The following is an 18800-nucleotide window of genomic DNA, read 5'->3' as shown; positions in this document are numbered from 1 at the left end:
TCAACAGGAGATTGTCCACGTCTGTCACATTGTCACATACTTGAAGTACTCTGATGGGAATGGGGATGGGAATTGATAAGATTTTATTGATACTAATGCCTTATTGGTTTGATTCTTTATTAAAAGTATACTGAACACAGTGTAGATAAAATGAGAAAATATTTGTTAAGCTTTCTTTTTTTATTTAGTTTCCCAGGATTTTAGCGTGCCAGTGTGACGATAGTTTTGGCACCGCACTTTCGTACGTTTCTTCCTCTTCGACGTAACATCATCGCCATTGTATTGCAGTTAGAAAAACATGCCTGCATTGATTAAAGATTGAATTTAGTTAAGTTGAGGGGTGGTGTCTGGCTCCAGCATGCAGGAGGCAGGGCAATTTGTAATTTGGTCATAGACAAGAATCTCTTGCGACTCTTTGTATTTGTCTTATGACTTTGGCCCTTAATGACAAAAGTTCCTGAACCTCGTCGTCTCTTCAGTTCGACATTTTGCTAGCGTCCTCGTGTAAAACGTGCCTCTTCACCCTCAGATGTTTGTATTCTAGTTTTGTGCGAGCTGCATGATTGAAATGTCATCAGCTCACTTGCTCGCTCGCTATGAGTTGTCACACACGGATTCAATCGGCGACATAGACTTTGTACTCTGGAGCTGGCAGGGGAAAGTCTGTTTGATGTCCGGTCGTACTGATTGAGACACTTGCGATCTCACGTACAGCTCCTCGGGGCGATGTCTGGATAAATTCAGTTTGTCTTTTATAGCTGTACCGTATTTATCTGTGTCTCAGTGATTCAGCCTGCACTCCACCGTCAATCGTACTCGGCACCTCCCTGCTTCAGTTTCACACGTTCGCTTCACATTCACACAGCTCCACACATTTCTCACCTCCTACAGCACAATCACAGTCTGCTGCTTCTGACCGCCGAGCAGCTCCACTGGAACTCTTGCTTTTACCCTCCGCACAGTCGCCTCAGGAGGCGGTCTGCTTACAACACAGTCGGCCTGTCTTGAATTAGAACCACGGTTGGACACGTCACATATAACAGATTTCATTGCTAGGTGTTATTCCCTGTCTGCTGCTTCTGTACTGTGTTCTGTTCCGGTAGAGACATACTGTACATTGTGAAGCAAAACATGGCGCTGTTAATCGTATTTTTAAGTCTTGTCATGTGTACTTCTGTTCGAGGGTGGTGCAAAGCCTCTGGTGAAGGATCTGTGAAGAGCAGATATAAAGGCTTTTTCCATTCTTTTTAACTATAGCTCATATTAATGTACATGATCCTGATTAGCTGAGGGTTTGTCTGCAGCTTGGTTGAGACTGTGTGTCACCACTATACTGTGGCTGGCTATCATTTGAAAGTTTTAAAAGCTTTTCTGTTTTTGCGTCTGCATTCCCAGATTGCTGAACTGTTCCTTAGAACAGTAACAAAAACAACCCCAACAACAGTGGCTGTGGTGAAGGAAGTTACATTGAAAAGTGTAAGATATGTGAGTGATTATGAGGAGTCTGATGCTCAAGAGGGAGTAGAAACATCTTCAGCATGCAGATTTTTGAGATGTAAAGCTGAAATTTCCACATCCGCAAAGGGTCTGCTTGGGTTCGCCTGACGTAAAGGTTGTCATCTTGTTGTCCTCCACCCGTCTGTGACAGTCTGAGTGGACCGTCCACATACAGCCAAAAAAAGTGCCTGTGCATTACGAGCGGTCTATAGCCTACTATTTGGTTTGCCAAGTAGAAGAAGAAGATAAAAAAAAAGGAAAGGAGGTAAATAAAAAGTGGGTTGAGGACAGTACTGGCAGAACATCATAAAGTTCAAAAGGCAGAGCACAGAGTGATAACAGAGACTTGTAAGACTTCAGCACTGTCGCCATCATCTGAAATAGATCAGGAAATTACTGAGTGGAGGTTGTTGACTACAAGACCGTGAACGCAGATGTTTTATTGGAGTATAACCGCTGCTAAAGTATGGACTAATGATTCACAAAAGTGAAATGGAACCTCTTTTTTTTTTTTTAAGACCGGTTTCAGGAACAGTGCTAGTAGGGGTATATAAAGAGTATGATTTTTTTCTGCTCATCCTGTAGTTTGTGTAGTGTTTCATTAACTTCCCAAGGTTGATACTTTCCATCTGATCACAAGACAACCACTCTAACCTCTGAGCCTCTCTCCACTCCCCTGTATGTCTGTGAACCAAGTGGCAGAACAAGGATTAAGTTTGCCTCTTCCTCTAGTCTGTTGTGAACTTTTTAGCCACAGATAAACATCTCTCTGTGACAAATAGCAAAAGCCCTGTGTTGAACCACTCACCAGTAATGTGAAATTGGTATATTAAATCAACCATTGTGGGAGCCATGTTTCAATGACCATAACTCGTGTGGCCTTCAGGTACGCCACCTACCTTTTACTTAATGACTCTTCTACCTCTAGTCTGCCAGAATTGAGATGGGTATCACACAGCGCTGTATATTATGAACTTCCTTGCAGTCTCTGAGGACGCTCTGAGGCTCGACCCATTTGGGGATGTTTTACATCGGCGTCGAGAGAAAGAGGCCATGGATTTATATTTGTGTTTTTCCAGATTTTACACTTTTGTGAGATCGTTTCCGCAATTCAGTTTTATTTGTTACCTCCAAAGATTGTTTCTGTTTTTCTGTAAATACTCTCCAGACATGTCTCCAGTTCCCTTTGACGTCAAAGTGTGTGTGTGTGTGTGGAAGTGATTCCTCTTTATTGAATTTTCAGGCCAGCTCAACAAAAACAAATCTGCACGTCCTTCATTTAACCTTTTCTTGTAGGGATGCATATTTCCCTATTTCCTTTTTCCCTTCTGCTTTGCTGTGTTTTTTCTCTCCATTTCCATAATCTCTCAGCGTTTGAATCCCGCCTTGAGGTACACATGTACACGGCAGCAGCGTTAGTGGGCGTATATCGGGACAGCTGTACACGCTGTTGAGCAGACTGCAAAAGGACATCATCAAGATGCATAATCGCATGTTCCCCCCTTCCTACTTCTTCTCCCTTTCCTTTGCGGGGTAGACACCGCCACAGGTCAGGCTTCAGCCAGAAAATGACAAGCAGGGACACGGTAAAGCACGGTGGATTACATAAATCCCATCGTTGGCAGTGCAGCTCATTCTTAGACGTTTTAGAGGAAGACCAGGAGGGCGCAGTTTCCTCAAGGGGATCCCCGGGTAAGAGGATGACGCACGCAGGGAGGAATTTTCACAATAGACTCAGATGATTTCACTTTATATCCAGATAGTTGCTTACCTCTGTCAATTATTTCATAAAAGTAATGATTTAACGGAACGAAAAAAGGTCTGCAAGTCATGTCCCAGGATGCACTTTAAACTATACGTGAAGGTATTTAGTGACTTAAGGCTGACTCAGACAAACCCTGGGACCCTGACACTGCATAACGGGAGCTGCAGAGGTGTGATTTAGTTTAACCACAAGGCATTTTCTTCATGCTGCTAGTCAGTTTTGGATGCACCCGTATTGGAAAAGCTGTGATTTTGCTGCGCAGTCAATCCAAGAGAATCTGACTTCCTGTTTAAGAGGACAGAACATGCTCCAACAAGCCTGTCAGTGCTGTTTGTGTTCACACCACTTGTTTGCTGTTGTGTCTGAAACAAATATCCTGTTCATCATGATATCTAACAAGTGTATAATTAAATAGAACACCCTGAGGTGTGGGTGTGGGTGTGGGTGTGGGTGTGTGTGGGTGTGTGTGGGTGTGTGTGTGTGGGTGGGTGTGTGTGGGTGTGTGTGGGTGTGTGTGTGTGTGTGTGTGTGTGTGTGTGTGTGTGTGTGTGTGTGTGTGTGTGTGTGTGTGTGTGTGTGTGTGTGTGTGTGTGTGTGTGTGTGTGTGTGTGTGTGTGTGTGTGTGTGTGTGTGTGTGTGTGTGTGTGTGTGTGTGTGTGTGTGTGTGTGTGTGTGTGTGTGTGTGTGTGTGTGTGTGTGTGTGTGTGTGTGTGTGTGTGTGTGTGTGTGTGTGTGTGTGACGACGACGATCGGCTGGGAGGTGTGTTTGAGTGGCAAGATTGCGGCGCTAAAAAAATAAATGCACTCACAAACAACCGTAAACCTTCTGAATTTTAGTTTCTCTCTTTCCCAGAATCAAGACATTAGCTTAATGACCTCGTTAACTCATCAAAACCATTCAAACTTGACAGAAACGAAATTAAACTCACCAAACCACAATCACCGGCTCTGGTTCTATCGAAATAAACCCTTAATTCCCAGAGTAAGATGTGAAAAGAAACAGCAAAGCCACCAGACTCCATGGAGAAAAACTTCAATTTTACCTTGAGGATCATCGTAAAAAACACACTCCATTCAACTAAACAGAAACTAAATTAAACTCATTAAAACTGTCTTAGTTTGTCTTTCCACTGTTCCAACAATCACCAACTCTGGTTTACGTACTTACACGTACGATTTGAATGCAGACCAATAAATTGGCAAAATTAAATTGGAAATGTGGCTCAAATATATTCGTCCCATCACCCAACAACAATTACAGGAACGTCTTGCATCAGATCTTAGTGTGCTTTGAAATGTAACATGTAAGAATGGATGAGACAGATTTCCAAACAGAAGGAGTTATTTGCCTGACAGAAACTCGTCTCCTTCCCCTCCTCTTCCTCCACCACTCAACACTAAAAGGAGTCCTAATCCTTCCTGCAGGTTCCCCCGGCCTCTTCACCTCTCTCTCTCTCTCTCTCTCTCTCTCTCTCTCTCTCTCTCTCTCCCCCCCTCTTTCTCTCCCCCGTTTGCACTCCGTGTTCTACCTCCTTCAGCGAACATCTCCGTGGAAACACTTAATGAAGCTTAAACTATGTAGCAACTGTAACATGTATGTAAATTAGATTATATAATTCCTACTGTATATTTACGATTTATCACTGCAGACTCTTTTCAGACACATGTAAAGGTGGATTCATCCAGGCCACGTGATGCGTGTTTGTTGCTATGCCAACTGTGGTGGTAACCGGGGGAGCTTGCTGGCAATTTCTCCTGCCCTCCTCTTATGAAGGTTTATTACTATGGAGGAAACTTTTTAGAGTACACATGCTCAAGTAACAGCAGCACAAAAAAGCATAAAAACCCTTGGGGTCAACAAGCAGGTAATGCTTTTGCCTTTTATTGAACCTTTATTAATTTTGGACTCTGGTCGGAGTTGTCCATGTAATTTTGTTTTTGCTTAACATTCACAAAGTTGTATACAGTTCAAACTGAGAGACCTCCAGTACAACCTGAGCCTTGTGCTGGGCGATTAAGGGCCTTGCTCAAGGGCAGTTTGCCCAGCAGTGACTGTGGGAGGCGAGAACAGGAGTCAATCCAGTAACTTCACTTTTTATACGCAGTTAGGGCTGCAAGGGTTAATCAAATAATTGTTCTGCAGCTTGTGACAGAAAGTAATGTCTCAGTAAATCAAGATCAAGTATGTTATGGTCATTGCACTATTACACACACACACACACACACACACACACACACACACACACACACCTGGGTGAATATATCGCCAAACAGCTTGTTAGACTGACAGTTGGAAAAACATATTTAACATATTAACTTGTTATTCAGCCTGAAATGTTTCCTTATGCTTTCCTCATATATTTACAGGTTTCGTACGGTGCTTGAAATTTGGACAAAGTGCTTGAAAATGCTTGAAATTGTATTTGTCTTTTTTTCACAACAAATAGCCATAGAGTAGAAATAGTCAGAGCCTGAAATGATAAACGTGAAATAATCATTTTCACTATGTGGGTATTCCTAGAAATATATTATTTTACCTCAGCTGTAAAGTGGAAAAGCTTGAAAATGGACCTTGAAAGTGCTTGAAAAGATATATGAATCCTGTATTTACTTTTGATAAAGCACTAACTCATTGAGAATTTAATAATCAGTGCTGAAAGTTTGTCAAAATATACTTTGTCAATAATCGTCAAGCTAATTTTTAAGCAGACTTCAAATGTGGCATAAACGAAGTGAAAAAAACAAGACTACACTATACTTGTTAATTCCCACCTGCCCGTGCCTGTATAAGTGTGGCTGGTGAACTGAAAGGTAAATTTGTAGTCCACCAGCGTCGCTGTGTGAGGAGAAGATAAAGATATGCGAGTAAAAATCCTCCTCCTGTGAGTGTTTTCGTCCTCTCAGCTCTCCTGGAGGTTTCTCTCCTCTCCGTCAACGCTGACGTTAGCTGCTGTGACGTCACACGACCGACCCCCCCCCCCCCCACAGACGCTGTGGCATAAATGGGGAGGAAACACAAGACAAACAGAGCCTGTTAAAGAGAACAGATCTGATTTCAGCAGCAACCCAGGCCTAATGTGGGCCAAATCTTCATGGGACTGAGCGTGTTGTCTGCATTTTCAACCTGAATTAGGTCCCTCTCTCACACCTCGACTGATCTGTCTCTGACCTCTCTGGGCAGCAGGGTTTTTAAAAAAAAAAGAGAGGAGCAGAAAATAGAAAAGAGAGTGAGATTTACAATAATACAAACCCCACCCCTGTCTCGCTCCCTCTCTCTCTCTCTGCCCGGCTTCCTCTGGGCTCTGTTTGGCCAATGAAGCCCACCGACATGCTGCCTCCGTCTTCCCTCCCCTCCACGTCCTCCCCTCAGGAGAAACCTGATCCACGAGGTGTCTCTTTACATTTTTTTCCAGCCCCACTCTCTACAAACAAGCCACAAGAAGGAGCGTGGGGTCCACCAAACTTCTTCTCTTGTCCATATGTTTGGCTCAAATCAGATCATACGGCAACGTTCATGACTGTCCTGTCGGTGCCTAACAGGGAGAGGAAACCTGATTAAGTGAGTGACTGCGTGTGTGTGTTTGACACTGTGTGTGTGTGTGTGTGTGTGTGCGTGTGTTTGTGTGTGTGTGTGTGTGTGTGTGACTGTCTGTGTGTGAGAGTGTGTGTGTGTGTGTGTGTGTGTGTGTGTGTGTGGTAGTGTTAAAGTTAGCTGCTGCTGTCAAGGGGCTGTCGCAGCTACCAGCCGGCCCAGCCTGTCATGTGTGAAAAGGTAGACTTAAAATTGGACTGGGAACGGTAACAGAAGACGAGTGTTTTTACCGACTGAGAGGAGAATGGAAAGTTCACAGGTGGGACGAACACGTTTCCATTTTTTCCCATGTGGAGGAAAAGTGTTTGTATTGACGTTCTACGACGGTGGATTTATTCTGTGAAACCTGCCCCAAACAAGAACCAGGAGTTCATTTAGAAATACGAAGTTTGGGCCTGCTGAACTTCCATCTGCTTTACTGTTAAGCACGTGCCAATTCAGGCCCGGCCGATATGGGATTTTTAAGACCGATGCAAATTTACCGATATGGCGGCCGATATAGTGAATTTTTCCCTTGAACAATCCACAGCACGCCGAATCAAATTGAAAATCAAATCGAACCAGGGCCGCATGAATCTGAATCGGATCGATTTGAGAATTCAGTGTCGATGCCCAGCCGTAAAATTACCCACAGCCTACAGTTGGATTTCAGATGACTTGTTTTTTAATCCAAGACTAAAACCCAAAGAAATGTAATTGATAATGATATAAAACATGCACATTGGAAGGCTGGAGCAATACAGTGTTTGACATTTGCTTTATATACTACAACATGATTTCTCTATTCAATCTACTACTTAGCTCAACTCTATTACATTAAATGATTTTGTTTCTTTTATTTCTTAAATAATATAACAGGAATCCGTATCAGGATTCAACAGGAAGTTGATCAATACTGCTTAAATCTTAAGTGAGAAATGATGAAATGATTGAATTGACATGGAGAATTTGGGGTACGACTGATGATAAAATACCTCAGATTTGGTACTAAGAATTAAATAATACTTTTTTAATACACCTTTTCTACAAAATCCTTCTTTTCCTTAAACAAAAAAGGCTTTCTTGAAATTTAAATCTTATCTAAACTCAAGCTGCTGTAACAACTTTGCATAAATGATCAGTCTGAAATCTGCAAAGTTCTGATTTAAATGAGTAACTTATTAGGAACCAATCACAGAATACGTAAAGAGAGGACAAATCTGACCTTGAATTGTTAGATTTTAATATTTCTACTGATAAGTCTGAACCAAAAAAACACCACAGTAGGTGATGAGGTTCAGCAGTAACACAATCCAGTACACAGTGTGGAGATTAGCGCGTACTGATGGAGACACAAACATGACTTGGCTCTTGTCTCCAAGGTGAAAGACAGGTGCTTCCTCGTGTGCCTTGTTGTGTCCAGTTTGATTCAGCGGCGCCTGCGCCTGCCGGAATTCATGCTAGGTGAGTCCTGCAGGCGACCCGGCCCCCTTACCTGGACTCATTGAACGCTTTCTTTGTGTGAACCGTCCCAGGTTATCGTTTCTGCCGCCTCCAGAGACCAGTGCTGTGGAAACGTCATCTTGTTCAAGGAGACTTTTTGACTTGACATTTCAGCTGTCATGGGGTTCAAACCTCTGTGACCTGTCAGTTATGTGAGGGTCCGTCCAGCCAGTGCCAAACAACGCTGCCTCCAGCCTCCGTGGATACTGATGTCTCTGCAAATCTGCAACCTTTAATATTGAAATGAGTTGATTAGTGAGGATTACAAGGTTTAATCCTTCAAGTATCCTTGTGGGGTTATTTTAAGCCCTGTTTTTTGTGATGGAAATTATGCTTCTTATTTCACATCAAACAACAACAAACTCTTCAGGATCTTTAGAACCATGTGTGTTGGAACCATGTTGGAATAATCCAAACATCAGTCCTGAAAACTTACGTTAGACACAAACTGTATCATCAACTTTTACGTTATTTAAGCATTTTTGAGCAAATTATCAAATTAAAATCACAACTTCTCACTTTCTTTTAGTATCTCCAGTGGGAGGATCTGGTTTTCTCTTTTAATTGATATATTATTGCAATGTTTATTTTATCATCTTTCAAACCCTTGCATTTAAAGTCCATTGTATTTTTTTTAGATATTTTATGGGAGAGACCTAAAACTTGAACCAAAAACAAAAAAAAACGAAAAAAAGATTAGCTTTTTTTTCATGACATTTTTAACTGTTATTCAGACAAAATAAATAATTGAAGCATTTCCCTATTTTCTTCAAAGGATCTGCCCATAATCGTCTCGATTTGATCTATAAATGTCAGAAAATGCTGAAAGTCCAATTTGAAAGTGCTTGTCTGGCTTAATTCCATGATTGAAGAAAGTAAATATTCACATTTTAGAAGCTGCAACCAGCAAATGTTTCCTTAAAAAACCCACCTAAATGATTAATAGGTTATCAAAGATTTTGCATATTAATTTTCCTTCATGATAAATTAAATCATCCCTTCAGCTCTATAATGGAGTGACCTCAGCACAGGTGGTTGTCATCAAACAGCCACTTGAGGTGTTATTCACTGCCAGAGTGCTGACGTAGTGTAATATAAATAAGAGCCTATAAACATGCATTCTCTTTGTGTCTCACAGGTGCATAATAATCAAGTATTTTTAAAATGATGGGGTCTTCTCATGGAGGCGTTTATCCACCAACGAGGCGTTGGATTAGCATTTACAGCTCAAGTAGGAGTAGAAACCTTCACACTGGAAGAGTGGGTTGTGTTTTAAATGATATTTATTCATTGAACACAGGGATTGTAACCCCATAACCCTGCTGAATGTTAATACCAGACTCCAGGCAAATCTAGACAGATTTAAAGAAGAGAAGGATATGAGGTGCTGCCGTTGGAGTTTAGTATTTTGAAAGTCCCAAGTGAGCATTGTAGCAGGTTGTCCCCCAGAGCCCGTCCTCATAAGCTTTTCAAACTTTGGATAAACTTTTGAGAAACATTTTCACACAGAAGGAAATGTTAAGAAAGGGATACTTTAATGTCCAATCAGAGCAACAAACGTGTTTTAATACTCATATGGGCATTGACTATTATTTTCAGATTTTAAGAATTTAGAGACTGCTTCTCCAGTCATGGAAACACCTGGAAATTGATTAAAATGACCAAATATCCTGCAGGGAGAAACTATACGTGAACTTTGAAATTTGACTTGTTGGTAGATAAACTGCACGGTACGACGATTCAGAGCGTGTTTACCAAACCCAGTCAAGTCAAGGGTTGTAAAATTATAGGAATATTCAAAACTTTCCATGGAAATTACGATGGGTAATAGTGGGAATAAACTGGAAAGTTTGGGATGATTTATACTTACTGCATTTACCTTGTCATATACAAACATAAATATAAACATTGTGTATTCTTCTAAGCAGATAAGCATGCAAACATTTGTAATACATTCTTTTAAAAATAACATTTTTTGATTGAGCAACAACTACAGCAGGGGTGTCGAACTGATCCAGTAAAGGGCCACTGTGGCGGCAGGTTTCCAATCCAACCGTGCAAGAACACACGTGATCCAGCAAATCAACTGTGTGAAGGAGATTCATGTTAGGTTCTGCATTCTGTATGCCTTGTTTTTATTTTGTTTTGTCTGTTTCCTGGTTTATTTTGAAATTCTCTCCTCTTGTGCCCTGTCTTCCTGTCTGTGATGGTCTCCCTTGTCGTAATTGGTGCCACCTGTGTTGTCCTGGCCAGCTGTGTCTCGTCTGTAATTAGTCCGTCTTTATGTACCCTGGTCCCCTGGTGTTTTTTGAGTTCATTGTTAGCTTGCTGTCAGTTTGCTGTAGTAGTTTGTGTAGTTTGTTAAGATTAAGCCAATCCTTATTTTAGTATCCAATCAGTTTTCTTGGTCATCCCTGATAAGTCAGGTGTGTTCTTGCTTGGTTGGAATGAAAACCTGCAGCCACAGCGGCCCTTTACTGGATCAGTTTAATACCCCTGAACTACAGTATATAAACACATTTTGATTTAGTATTTGCTAGTTAACTTAAATATCATATATGTATTTAGTTCACCAATATCATCAAAAGTGATCTGACTGGATGTAGTCGTTGGGGTCAACCCCAGTAATGTGGCCTCAAAAGATGCCAGATGCTAATAATCTGTGCATGTGATGGACAAATGCACAGTGCACAGTTTGCATAAATTACCCAGCAATATCCAGTATATTCTCGTAAATTCCCTTTGCCAAAAAAAAAGGAAATTGTCATGAGCTTAATTTCTGTAAATTTACTAAACACTAATCAATCCTATTTAATTATATATTACATTCTAAAACTATTTGTGTCCAAGTGCTGTCTTGGATTTTCAAGAAAAACAAGAAAAAAGGAAGGAAAATTATTTTTTCAAAATAATGGGATCCCTGTTCAACTGTGAACTCGTCCTTTTAGAGGCCAAAAATGTAAAAATAAAAAAGCTCAAAAGAAAATGAAGAAAAAGCTCACCAGAAAGTTCAAAGCTCTTCGTTTCATTTCATGTCACTGATGCAGCGCAGACGATGCTTCCTGCAGTGTTTGCCCTCTTTAGGAGCTTGCAAGAGTTTTGTCTCGGTGAAATATAGTTAAAACGTTTAGCACCTGTAACACCTTGTTACCTGAAACACAGGAGTGAAAGTGAGCGGGGCGTCCATAGCTCTGCCACCTGCCGTGTTGTTGACTGTAGTAGCGAGGAGCAAAGTTTACCCTGGACGTCTGCATGTGTTAATGATTGACAGCAGCCTGGTGCCAGTTGCCTTGCAGATTGGGGCGTTGGTTTGTTTTTGGGTCATGAACATATATTTATATGTTGAGAGTTCTTCCATGACACAAATCCTGCCCTGTTATCTGCACATGTATGTACAGTATGTGCGTGTGTGCTCTGTAAATACTGGGACTCTTTGTAATCATTCTAGACTTGTTGATATGAGTGAACAACTGTTAGTTGAGTTGTTTTTTTTATAACTGAAATGAACAATTTGATCACGTCACGTTGGGCTCTGGGAGCTTGGGATGGACATGTTTGCTATTTTATGGATTGCAGACAAATGGCTCCGTATCGCTCTGTTTGCACCAGGTTTGATAGATGTGAATCCATCCAGGTCAGCATGTGTTTGGACTGCTTGACTCGGTTGCCATGGTTACAGCTGTTTCGCTCTGACTGGTGCAGTCCACTCTCCTCTCTCTCTCGCTTACTCTCTCCTTCTTCATTAATCTGTTCCAGTCTGCACATTTACACCCTCAACCCATCTCATCTGTAAAGGTTCATCTTTGTTTGTTTGCACCAGACATCACATAGATTTTTAAAATCATCCAAATGAAAATCTATCCATAAACCCCCAAAGTAATGACCGCAAAAGCCACTATAAGGCAAGTGGTTTAAAGTCCCCTATTAGTGGTTCAACTCCACTTGCTTTATAGTGGGTTTAAGTCCCCTCGTAGTGGTTTAAGGCCACTTGTAATGGTTTAACTCCACTTGTCTTATAGTGGGTTTAAGTCCCCTTGTAGTGGTTTAAGTCCACTTGTCTTATAGTGGGATTAAGGGTGCACTCACACTGTCCGTCCGTACCCTGCCCCGTGCTTTAGGGTACTTGTCCCCCCTCCCTCTCCCCCCGCGGCCCAGGCCAGTTTGTACTCACACTACCTGGGCCTCGGCGAATGCTCCTTGCTGCCTGTACGTCATCATGCCGTAACATGTCACACGCATTGTTTGACATCATCGCGATGCGTCGCTTTGTTTACAAATCTTTCCATAGACCTCAGAGTTTTTGTGCGTCTTGTCCAACTTTTTTGAATATTTTCATCCGACCAAATCTGCAGTAAACACTCCACCTCCGCATCACACCAACGTGAACCTTTCCCCCGCCATTGTTCGCGCATGGTCCCTCCTTCTTTTTTCTATGTCCCAACAGGCGCACATAAAATGACGTCAGAACCGCCGTAGGCCTCGTGCACGTGCTCGTACACGTGCGCAGGCTTGTGTTCGTACATGTGCAAACGTGCTTTACAAAAGCCCACCTCTCCCAAACGGGCCGTGGACGGCAAGCCTAGGCGCGGTACGGTTGCACTCAAACTGGTCAAACAAACTAGACTTTAGTCGTGAAACGTCCTTGGGCACGGTACGGATGGACAGTGTGACTGCGCCCTAAGTCCCCTCGTAGTGGTTTAAGTCCACTTGTCTCGTAGTTGGTTTAATCCCCTCGTAGTGGTTTAAGTCCACTTGTCTTGCAGTGGTTTAAGTCCACTTGTCTTGTAGTGGTTTAAGTCCACTTGTCTTGTAGTGGTTTAAGTCCACTTGTCCTTTGGTGGTTTAAGTCCACTTGTCTTTTGGTGGTTTACGTCCACTTGTCTTTTGGTGATTTAAGTCCACTTGTCTTTTGGTGATTTAAGTCTGCTTGTCTTGTAGTGGTTTAAGTCCACTTGTCTTTTGGTGGTTTACGTCCACTTGTCTTTTGGTGATTTAAGTCTGCTTGTCTTGTAGTGGTTTAAGTCTGCTTGTCTTGTAGTGGTTTAAGTCCACTTGTCTTGTAGTGGTTTAAGTCCACTTGTCTTGTAGTGGTTTAAGTCCACTTGTCTTTTTTTGTAGTTTAAGTCCACTTGTCTTTTTTTGTAGTTTAAGTCCAATTGTCTTTTGGTGGTTTAAGTCCACTTGTCTTGTAGTGGTTGCTAGCAGACAGTATTGATTCACTGCAGGATATTTGTTATATATGTTTTATCTTTATATAAATTTTATGCGTTTCTTTCCAATGCTTTTAATGTTTGATGTAACTCACTTTAAATGACCTTGTTGTTGAAATTTGCTGTACAAATAAACTTGCCTTGAATTTGTGGAGTATAAATATAACAGCAGGCTCCACCATTACACTTCAGGAGTCACACTGACCTTTGTATTGTGCTGTGGTTCTGACGCTGCTTAACTGCATGTGTACACGCATGTGCATGTCAACACAGAGTTGGTCGTGTTCCAGCTTCCTGTGGAGATTTGCATCGACAGCTGATGGCAGCCATGTTGTTGGGTCACGTCTGTCTTCCTGTTGTTTTTATTTGAAGACTAAACAGAACAGATGCTCCGACAGTCAGAATGCATCATCTCTTTTCCACTGTAATCCTTTATGTAATGTTTTAACCCCAGTGGCTTATAGGTCCCAGTAGTGACAGCAGTTACTGCTGGGAGACAGTTCTCCTCACCAGGAAACATGACGCACACTTTCTGTTTTTGATACCAATGCCTCTATGACTTTTTAATTTGTGAAAGTTTGCTGCTGGTTAAAGAGTTAAAAACTCCCAGGCTCCATAAAACTAAGTCTTAACATTTTTATCCACAAGGTATCATTTCATCTTTCCGGTGTTTATTATGTTTCTCACTGAAAGCATATTAAACAGTGGGTCAGATTACCTTGGGTTGAAGTTTGATAGCAATTTATCAAATCTCATTTGAATCTAATGAGGTTCAGCTTTCAGCATTTGTAATAACTAATGAATAACTTAATCTGAGATCTGTTATCACTATATGTCCTTGTCTTTGCGTGTGTGCAGATACCGGCTTGCAGATTGATTGATTTTTTTATTTTCATGTCATGCACACAAAGTGCCAAACCTTCATTGTTTAACAAGGCACCGAACTTTCCTTTGCACTGTTCAAATATTATATTACATTACATTTGATCAGAGTTATTTTACAGCTCTGTTGTCAACAAAATATTGTGCCTTCTCTCCCAGGCTTGACAAATAAAATCTGCTTTCCTTCCTGAATGACCCGCTAAACATTTTCAGTCATCCAACCAAAGAAAATCTATATAAACAGAGGTCATTCTGGGTAATTGACAGTCGCTAACTTGTTGCTCTGCTACCAATATTCGCTGCTCTGTTTCATTGACGTGAGGCTTCAAAGACGTGCATGCAGGCTGAAATTCACCACGGTAGACGCTAATTTTTTTATTTATTTTTTTCAAATTTCTTTTAAATTAAATTAAATTTTTTCAGACACGGAAGTATTAGGAAGCATCATCAGGAGTAACAGTGAGACTATTACTAATAAGAGCCATGGGTCCCAGGTTTTGTGGAATGCTGTCAGAGATCCCCCCTGTGATAACCGTAACCTCTCCAACTGTAGACACTGTAAAATTTCACGTATCCAACTATTATGAGTCGGTGGAGAAACATGTTTCCATTTAAGGAGAATGTTACGTCTGGGGAGCAGGGTGGTAAAGGCCACGACACGCTGTGTAGTAACGGGCAGATTTTTAGACAGTGGAAGCCCAAAAAGAGCAGTCAGGGGATTGGGTTCCACATTTGTATTAAGAGCCTGTTTGAGGGTTTGAAATATATCGGACCAAAATTCAGCAAGCTTCAGGCACGTCCAGAACATGTGTGCGTGGTCGGCTGAGGACTGCTTACAGCGGTTACAAGCATTACTGTGACTAGGGTATATCTTAGCCAGTTTAGCATTGGTGAATGGGCTCTATGAAGCACCTTCCACTGTAACAGGCCGTGCCTGGCACCAATCGAAGATGAGTGGACCAGTTTCAGAATGTCCCTACACTAGTCATCAGTAATGTCTACCCCCAAATCCTTTTCCCATGCATTTTTAGGGAAAGCAGTGGGGACTGGGCTCAGAAGAGCAATCTTATTATAAATGACAGATATCAGTCGTTTGCGTTGTACACTGAGAGACAGGGATTGGTCCACCTCAGCTTCAGGGGGGCGGTTCAGAAAATGTGGGAATTTCTTTTGGATAAAATGTCTCATTTGAAGGTACCGAAAAAAAAGTGGCTAGTAGGCAGGCTGCTTTTGTTCGACATAGACAGAAATGTATTAATTGCACTTAAACATTGCAGTGCTGTGCCGTCCATTTGAGCTGGGAACGGAGGCGTGTCTCGGAGTCGCGTTATAACCAAGCAGTCTCATGGGGTTTTACTGTACCTTAAGCCATCATTCAATTTTCATTCAATAGATTTAATTTACATTTCCGTCTCTAACACTGACACAAATGTTATGACATATGAATGCATTTTAATCCGGGCTCATTTCACAGAAATTGTATGCACTTTATTAAAGGTGCATCAAAAATTCTCTTTTTTCGACTGTGGAGCCAAAAGTTGCATACAGACATATGTTGAGAGTATGCTGGAAAGAATATATTTTTATGTTTTGATCTACATTTTACATGTGTATATTTATTAGCCGCTCCCATTTAGAGTGACTTAGAGAAACGGTATATAAAGTTTATCTTCTGTTTAGTGTCCTCAATCAATGACTGCTCCGGTGACCAACAATCAGACAAGGCAGTCGTTCTGTACAGCTGAAACAGGGCACGGGAAAAGCAGCAACTTTCTCTGGGTAAATAAGGTTAATCAGAAGCCACCTGCAGTGAGGAGAGCAAAGTCACAACCAAAGCGTCTTTACATTCCTCCCTCCATAACCAGGCAGGCCACCTGATTGTTTAACTATACCTTTTATGATGGCTGGAAGTGTGTACATACATTAAACTGTTATAGTCCGTACATAACATCCTACAAATTGACTTCGGGTAGAGGGGGCGAGTCAACCTGCTGAGTCTCCTGCCGTAACTCAAACCTGCTCGCCCGGTCTCACACACACACACACACACGCACATGCGCACATGCACACACGCACACACACACACACGCACGGTCACTGCTTTTATGGACTAGGGGGCTTTCCCCTTTACACTGAGTGTGTGTGGACTGTTCTTATGTGTCGCCTGGTCATCTTACACATGCCTCCACTTGAATCTCTGCAGCGATGTGTGTAGAACGGCGGGACCTAAGAATAGTGATGCACAGCATTGAAGTATTTTCCATGAATAAATAAAAAAAATTTCCACCACAACAGCTATGATGCAGCTAAAACTAAATAAAATGAACCTGAAATGCATTGTAATGTAAAATATAGACGTTTCAGTACGCCAACTGAAATCTAAATGTACCCTATATGTTTCAAACACAGTGGTTTCTGATGGTTGTCGCTTGTTACCTCTCACTAAAAGAAATGCAGAAACTTGAGGAAAATCTTAAAAATAAGTTTCAATTTGGGAGATTTCTTTTCTTGTTATTAATCTGAGATGTATGTTGCAACACCTTATGAGGGTCATGACCTTCAGGCTAGGATACTTAGTTTGAACATGAAAAAGGCAGTTTTAAGCACTTGTACTGTGGCACTTGTCTGGCTTACAAGATGCACAGTGATGGGGATAAAGCCAGACCCCTTTTCCTTTCATCTCTGCTGTTTAATTTGCAAAGGCAGCGTTGATCCACTGGGGCTTATCACTGCCCAAGACGACTGTGATTGGTTTGAAGAAATACAAACAAACCAGATATATATATATATATATATATAAAATAAACATCCAATGATGGCTGACTTCCTGCATGAACTGCAGCTGGCAAAATAACTTCACATTGCCCAGATTTGACCAGTGCACCACAGTATATAGTACATGCAGTAATGAATGGTTTCCAGCTGAGTCACTGTCCGTGAGATTTAAACTCATTTTGTCAGATAACTTTGCAGTCATGACTTTATAGAAAACCCAGAAAACTACGCTGTGATATTGTCTGTAATTGGTGGATTTGTTTTTTTTTCCTTGCAGCAGTAAGAGTGCAGAGTTTGGTTCAGATGTAGGATCCATAGGGATGTAACGATACACGTATTTGTACTGAACCATCACGGTACAGGCACTTCTGGACGGGTACAGAGGTCGACCGCGACCTGTAAATGTGCCATATATAGCGTTAATATAGCGAACGTTCAGTCTTGTTTTCAGGTGCAGGACTTAAAACTTGTCAGTTCCCCCCAGACCATTTAGCCTCTGGCTCGGCTCGAATGTGCGCAGCATGGTGCACAATAGCAGCCATCGAGTGAGAGTCCGTGAAAGTAGCAGAGCAGGTAGCGGCAGGCAGGTTGAGCCCTAGCACGTTACGCCCCCCACAACCCCGCAAGTGTGGCTGAGTGGATGGATGGCTAGCAAACAGAGAGTAAACTGCGTGCCGCACAACGACATGAAAGCAGAGCTTGCAGACATCCCTCTGTCATTCAGATGAAAACTTTCAGGTTTAGGTTAATTTTCAGGTTAATTAAGAACATGCACACTTACTGTATTTAAAAAGGCACCATCCAGGTGTTACTGTCACCGTTGCTGTAAAAAAAAGCTGCCAACACTATTTCAACAAACCCTACCTGGGAATTCAGAACAGGTAAATGCCACAACCTAAGTTAATGCTGCAGTTCAAATTATTTAAGAAGTATTTTATTTATTGAAGAATTGCAGCATAATTTTTTTTACATGTATTTGTTATATTTTTTATTTGTATGTTTCATATTGACCGCTAAAACGGTTTAACTGTTGTGTTTAATTGTTTACTAATTAAACTTATGTTCGTTCTGACAAACATGCAGTTTTTCCTTTTCCCCCTTAACTATGAACCGTACCGTCCTGTACCGTACCGTGACTTTAAAACCCAGGTACATACCGAACTGTGACTTTAGCGTACCGTAACACCCCTAATATTGACTCCTGCTCCTATTCTGCATTTCCAAACTTGTTTTTCCAAACCCATTTTTATGCACCCCAAGAAGCAATGCCCCACTGTGCATTTATACTGCATCAATACGAGTACATAAACACACTTAGACGGTTATTTCAACCTTTTATAATGACCTTTAATGTGCACAAGGTGACATCTTAAAAACACATTTAGTTTGCATTCACGTCAGTGTTGCAATAGTTGCATTTGTGCAGTTTTTGAGCAGCTCTGCTTACTTTAGATGACCGCGGTGCACCAACCATGTGATCTCCTTGTAGTCTATAAACACTACCAAATCATGTTTGGCTACTAAAATAATCAGTGGCTGAATAATGTTAAGCCTATTAAACAACATTAAAAAGAGATGCGTACATTTGCAAGCTGCT

At 41.5% G+C, this 18800-nt stretch overlaps 1 protein-coding gene across 8 annotated transcripts in view; it reads left to right on the top strand.

The window, feature by feature from the left end:
* The window catches only part of ppp2r5eb (protein phosphatase 2, regulatory subunit B', epsilon isoform b), a 63462-nt gene that overhangs the window by 17842 nt on the left and 26820 nt on the right, over positions 1 to 18800 (top strand). Inside the window, exon 1 of one of the 8 annotated variants that reach the window (XM_083923958.1) lies at positions 6695 to 6821. The exons of the other annotated variants lie outside the window; for them this stretch is intronic. The gene's annotated coding sequence lies outside the window, so the exon portion shown is untranslated. Of the gene's footprint in view, positions 1 to 6694; positions 6822 to 18800 lie in introns of those variants that run through there. 8 annotated transcript variants of the gene reach the window in all.

The sequence above is a fragment of the Echiichthys vipera genome (assembly GCF_963691815.1).
Source record: "Echiichthys vipera genome assembly, chromosome: 12".
In the NCBI taxonomy this organism is placed as follows: Eukaryota; Metazoa; Chordata; class Actinopteri; order Perciformes; family Trachinidae; genus Echiichthys; species Echiichthys vipera.
Note: the sequence above shows the minus strand (reverse complement) of the source record. Positions and strands in the feature narration are given on the sequence as shown.